The sequence below is a fragment of the Apis dorsata genome, unplaced genomic scaffold, assembly GCF_000469605.1.
Source record: "Apis dorsata unplaced genomic scaffold, Apis dorsata 1.3 scaffold_37, whole genome shotgun sequence".
NCBI lineage: Eukaryota > Metazoa > Arthropoda > Insecta > Hymenoptera > Apidae > Apis > Apis dorsata.
Window position 1 is genome coordinate 2,829 of NW_006263339.1, and position 7,015 is coordinate 9,843.

At 36.1% G+C, this 7,015-nt stretch overlaps 1 long non-coding RNA gene across 1 annotated transcript in view; it reads left to right on the forward strand.

The window, feature by feature from the left end:
• The first annotated feature begins 94 nt into the window (after positions 1-94).
• LOC102672235 overlaps positions 95-7,015 on the forward strand; it is a 48,392-nt gene continuing 41,471 nt past the window's right edge. Inside the window, exons 1-2 of the long non-coding RNA XR_420677.2 lie at positions 95-977; positions 5,982-5,985. This is a non-coding gene — a long non-coding RNA (uncharacterized LOC102672235). The remainder of the gene's footprint in view (positions 978-5,981; positions 5,986-7,015) is intronic.

The window sequence follows — 7,015 nt, forward strand, 5'->3', positions numbered from 1 at the left end:
TTTCCTTAAATACTTTAGAAAACGCTTGAATAATATTATTCTTTCGTATCGTAAAATTCATCTTCATAAAAATATTATTAGAGAAACGCTCGTTATGCTTATATTCAAATATACTCTCTATTCAAATGTATATAAAAGCAAGATAGATTAGTATTAATCGACCACGGAATGGTTATAATACTACTATATAGAAAAGAATGGAAGAGAAAGAGAGAAATCTTCCGCGGAATCCCACGAATATCGATTTAACGCAGGACGATCTTTCGTATCTCCGTTAAAACGGCTCGTTCACGGACTTATCGAAGCCGGTTTATGAGGCGTCCGAATCGAATTTTTCCGGCAACGACGGCGCATAATCATTACATCGGACGCCGGTTTAACCAGTCTCGATAACATCTTTCCCATGCTAAATATACCACGGTGCCGGCTAAATCCGTATCGTGGATTCGCGGTATTAAATCGTGCGGTTGCGCCGGTCGCAAAAACCGGGTCTCTTTCGGTTTTTGAGCAATGACCGCGTTGCAATTCATTTCGAGGTCTTGTTAAACTCGCCACGACATCATAAATTCTCCACCGGATACGTTATCTCGTAATTGTTTCGTTAGATGTTAATTACCGGTAGATTTAAGGCGTTGTAAACGTAAATGTAAGCTAATGTAAATCATTAATTCTAACTTTGAATATCTTCTTAAAAAAATAATCATTTTCTTGCGATAATTTAAGCGAAACCGACGATTGAAATTTCCGCCATTAATTATAGATGGCTCGCGATTTTGCGCGTTTCGCATTGCGCACTGTGGCGAACTGATTCTCTTGCGCAGACGCCTGTCAGCTTGCTTTCTTCGTCGTGAAATTGCCGCCGAACGTAACGTGTGAAAGATTAATGTGTTCGTGAATAGCGGAATGAATTAGCTGTGCAAGATTAATCGCAGCCGAGCTGGGACGATGAATTATCCGCGATTCGAAAAATCAATAAGGTAGGCAGTCGGTAATTAATTTGGCGAAATCACGGTTAATCGCAATAGAAGGTTATGGAGAGACGATGGAACGCCGTCTTATCGAATGTGTAATGGCGTCCGAGCATGCGAATGTCGCAACAAAGTCGTATGTTAATTGGTGTTAATGTTTTCATTTGTTCACCTGCTGTGCTGATAACTGTTAAATTATATCGTTTGGATTTGTGATGAATGTTCGTGTATACGGAAATGGATGAATGGAACTTTTTGGATAATGTTTGATTGGAGAACATGGACGCCATTGGAGTGAATGAATTATTTTATTAAGTAAGTTTATTTACGTATAATATGATTATTGATTTATTAGAATATTTATTAGAGATAAGTAATGCGTTGCTTAAAATTGATCCGTTTTGATAAATGAATCGATGCAATTCAGCTAATTGCAACTTTTACTTATGATTTATAATTTGTTGTATATATTTTCTTGTATCATTTTTTACAAAGAGAATTTCATCCGAACAATATATGTTTCGATCATTGAATTACTAATACATACATATATATATTTTGAAATTAATATCGAAAAAGTCTTTCACGCGAAAGTTTGAGAATTTATTAAACCAATTGTGAATAGTTTAGGTTAGGTACAATATATATGCGTAGATTAAATTATTAGATGCATATCGAAATCAAATCTTAATTTTTTATTGTTTCTATGCAACAAACAATTACACAATTTTACAGTGAAAAATATTTCTATCTAGGATAGTATATATAAATTGAGAATCAGTACTTTATTATTAAAATCTAAAATTATTAATATTAGAAAATAGAGCATTAAGTAAACGCTTTTGGTCGTTTCGTACAGTACATACGTACAGTAAAATATCATTTACAAATATTTTTTATCTTTTCTTAACGTTCATTTCTTCTTCTAATTACATCGTTCTGGTTCTAGATAATTAAGGAAATCCTTTTGATAAAAGATATATTTAGAGAAGAATTCCTTTTTAGCGAGATAGTTTATTGGTAGATCTTGTTATAAATTCGAGAAAAAAGTATTTATCGCTTATATTTAATAATTGTTTAATGATTCGACATAAATAATTCGCATTCCAAAAATAAAATCTCGTTTTACAATTTTTCCAGCATGTTTTTTTCTATGTATTGGATAATATATCTGTAGATAGATTAAAAAGAGCAATTTAAACTCGTTCGATCGTTAAATTTTACATGTTTGAAAATTGCATGGAAGATATCGAAGAAAAAGCATTGCATATTCGTTCATTTTTCGAAATTATATTTTTGTTAATTGAATGATGCATTGCAACTGAAGTACAAATAGTTAATTGTTTCTTTCGTTATTAATGGTAATTGATATGGCGTGAAAATATTTTATAAAATTGAATGATCAATAAATATTATTTTCGTTATTTAAAATTTCTCAATGAAAAATATTTTTCTAAATATATAATATTATATATTTAATATTATATATAATTTAAATATAATAGGCTATAAATAATATTAATATTCTAGAATATGCATCCTATGAATAATGCATTAATATTTTTATTAGAATATTTCCCATAGGCTTTGAATAATAAAATAATAAAAGTATCTTGAATAATTAAAGCTTTATATATTTAAATTGCAAAAATATTTCTAGAATATTAATTTTACTTTCAATTATAGATTACATTACATATTCACGTTATGTATTACAACAAAAACTAAAAAATCATATCACCTCTGAAACCATGTTCTATTCCATATAAATATCTCAAACAGTTTCCAAGCTATTGCCACTTATTGAAACACCTGCTACATGCTTGGAGCAAAAACACATGTAACAATTCATCAAGTACTAATAGTTCAACCCAGTATCTAATTATCATCAACATGAGTTTACAACATGCAACTATTTCCTTTAGAAGTATTTGCAGTATGTTTAGTTCATTCTGTTGATGGATGAACTTTGAAAATTTATATCCAGATTAAAAGATAGAGGTGCACAAAATTATAATCCCGTTGGTATGTACGATCTATACATTGGGCCCGTTAGATATTACGAGCTGGTCGAGTTTGACAAAGAAAAAGAGGGAAAGAGAAGGAGTGAGTGGGGAGGATAACGAAAGAGAGAGGGAAAGAGCAAAAGAGGGACATGTTGGCCGCTCCGTTAGATCAAATCTAGGTCGTTACGCGCATTTCTAAAACACTTCGACATTAGGAGCAGCGCTCGAGATGCGCTTGACCTTCATACTAATCTCGACCTCGAACCTTGAAATTTTTCGCGAGGACGCGATGACCGTGAGAATAAATGAATTCCGACAATTGAGGAAGTAGAAATACTTTGAATTAATTAATATTTAATTAATCACTATAGGATGAAGAAAATTATATATTACAATTACATAGTAGACTATTTAGAAGAGAGTAGTGATCTATTAATTTTTTTTTAATTATAAAGGAAGATAAAATTTTACTTGAAAATTTTCAGAAAAAAAATTAAGAACAATAGATTAATTAAATTAATTCATAAGTTAGGATAAAATTATGAATTTTTTTTTCTTTTTTAAAGTTTTAATAAAAGAAATTTATTATCATTACCTGCTAAGGATCCTTATTAAATATCATTCTCATTAATGTATATTACACAGATCGTTACAAATAATTTCCACGAAACTTTACACGTATAATATTCTCGTTTCTTCGACATTCGCCCAAATTAACGCTTTATTCGCGTAACTCTTTCCCTTCTGCTAATAACGTTATATCTCTCATAACAGTTTGAAATAGACAATGAATCATACGAGCAATCCAAATCCGGACAAAGTAATCTTCGCGTTTCGATCGTTAGAGGATCGTTCTAATTGCAACACGTTGATTCGAGGTACCGTTTTCGTAAGAACAGAAAATGACGCTCATCAGGAGGAGCGTCGTAATTCGGTTCGTTAGAGAGACGTACAAGTTGTACAAGATCGGTGATAAGTGCGCCGACGAATGTTTCAGAAACACACTCTCGGCTCAAGAGGAGTAAACAAAGGAGAATTCTCACAGTGAATACGACAATGAACCTGACAGCCCTTATGTAACATTAACAGACTCCGAACACACGACGAAGACGTCTCTCAGAGGGACGTGATCTCGTAATTATGCGCGGCCTGTCTCGTTTCTTATTTCATCGAAATCATTATCGATCTCGAGATACTTCAAATTCAATCACAATTTTTAATCGTTAAATATCATAGCGCAAAGAAACAAAAAGGCAAAAAAATTATACAATATTTCGTATAATAGACAATCCAAAGCGAACGTTAGCCCACGTATAGCTACTTAATCCTCCTTACTATATCGCTATGTACACCATAGCGAAATGATCGTATACACTCGCCCGTATTCCGTATTCCGCGACAACAATGTAGCCTCTCTCGTCGTCCAATAACCCAATGAGTCGAGAACCGACAAAGGTGGTCACCGGGGCGGAACTGGGCCAGAAAAAGAACCGCGTGTACGGGGAGGGAGGGAGGGAGGGCCTTGCATCGTTCGTAATTCTCGGTAGCCGGTGTCGGTAGGCAATCTGATCCCGGGACAACGGGTTCGGAAGCATCGGTTGTGACAGTAAAATATCAGCAGGTACCAAGTCAGTGTGGCGGAGCGATAGAATCGGGAAAGGAGGCAGGTATATAAGCGCGGCCTGGGCACAGGCACTCCCTATCCCGGCAACAGTCCCCGGGGTACTGTTAGCCACCGATGAATGATAACCGTATCGCGATATGCGCCTCTCGATACAATGGGGAGTAAACGGGCCGAGCGAAGAGGGGCCGATCGCACGAGCCCACGTTTCTGAAATAGAAGGACTATTTGATCGATAATTCACCGTGGCGAATGGAATAGCCTTTGCCGCCTCGATTCCGCTGCCCCCATGCGCGACGATCTTTTCGAGTCGGATTAGAAAAAAAATTTTTGAAATTATTTTACTTTTAGGAAATCGAGACGACGATGAGTCAGTTGTCAGTCTAGATAGGCGAAAGAATCGAGATATCGGTATTTTTATCGTGTTGTCTAGGTCTAACAACTTGTTGAACTGTCTCTCGAAGATTTAGACATCGTCCGGGAATTACGAGTAACAACTCGATGAAATGTTGTAGAGAGTCCAATGAGATCCAATTAAGATTTTCTAACTGGGACAATGTATAGGGCGTTTATCTAAAGTCGAATCTCGACATTCAACTCCGAGGCATATACGATCTTAACGTGATGATGTAAGCACATTTTTTTTTATTATTTCATCTCGACATCTCGAGAAAGAGATACGTTACGTGTTCTGTTATCAATTTGAAAAAAAAAAGAAAAGGAAGAAAGACATTAAAAAAGATAACTCGTGAGATTAATAATCCGTTAAATGCAATAGGACGAAATATCGCGCACCTGGAACCACGTTCAATTTTCCAATCGAACAAAATGTTCCCGCAGGATTAACCAGCGTCGTTTGTCCTCCTCCTTCCCTCTCCACCAAATTTACGACAGCATAACAACGAACCTTGATTAACCGTGGAACTCCGTGGTTCGCCGATAATTGAACTGCACAATTTCCGGTTCCCTCGAACTCTTCTCATCCGCTCCTCTCCTCGTCGCAACCGCCTTTTCTTCCGCGCGATCTTTCGAGAATTTTCGTTCGATCGAGGGATCGGTCGAAGAGAGATTTTCAACGTTCGGTTTGAAGGCGAGACGGGCGAAGTTGGTCGTGGAAACGAGGCGCGCGATGTCAATGTCCTTCCTGGCTGGTTTCATCATCACGTTTGGGAATCCGGCGTGTGTACCACGGGCCCCGGTTCTCTTCTGTTTGCTCTTTGTACACATCGAGAGGAAAGACAGCACGCTCCTTGTGAACCGGTGTATAATGCCTGATACGCGATGCCTCTTCCTGCCTTGTTTCCTCGTGGATCCAGGAAATCGAGTTAAGTGTTAAGAAATGTTAACCGAGTGTTTTCATAGCGATTAGGAAGGGAGTGGAAAGAGAGAGGTTCGATCTTTTTTTTTTTTTTTCAGATTAGGATAAAAATGTGCGTTTCATTCACGAAATATCGAGTCATTTTATCGAGGAGGCTTTTCTCGAATCTTGGATCTTGAAATTTTGTATTGCGAGCAATACATCTGTTTTTATTCGATAAATTTTTTGAATCGCGTTACAGTTACGTAGCAAAGATTCGTTGGTTCTCTTGGTATTTGATATAAAATTAGTATTTATCTTGATTCGTGATTCTTATATCGCAAAGATTAGAAAGTTTTAAAATGTGAAAGATAAGAAGATCCGTGCAATTTCCATGGAATCTTGGTCGCGGGATTAAGCAATTTGAAGAGGTACCTGTTATTTTTGACCGCTGACCGATCATAGGTTTACTCATCTGGACCGGTCGTAAACCACCGTTTCTACCTGTTCTCGCTCCGAACCATCGTGGCGAGGATGAAGATTCTTTAACGAGTCCCTTGTGTTTTAGTTCTTGCCGGTAGACAACCTTCGGAAAAAAATAAATCAAAAGAGGAAAGGGGAAGAGGCGAACGAATAATATTCCCAATTCGAAATTCCGCGAAATATCTCGCATCCGAGATAAAAATATATCTTGCGTCGAACTTTTTAATCTCGTTTCAATGGAATTCGTGACGATGTGCCGCAAAATCTTATTATAATAACACGCTCTAGATCGCGGGACGAAAAATGAATAAATTTTTCATTATCTTCCCTTTCCAAAAAAAGAAATAAAAATTTCAAAACCAGAAATTTTTCATTTCCAATCTCCAATTTACTCAAAAAAATTGTAATCCGATTCAATGCCACTGTATGATCATTCCCCAATACCCCATCGAATCGCAAATTTTCCACTTGGAAACTAAAAAAGAAAAAAAAAGAAGAAACGAAACGCGTTATTTCCATTACATTCTACGTCCAGCAGAATTCCCATTTCTCAAAGTTCCTCGATCTATCTGTGGAGAATGAATCGCGACAAAGAATCGCGTGTCGCCTTTGCAAAAAAAAAAAAAAAAAAAAAAAAAAA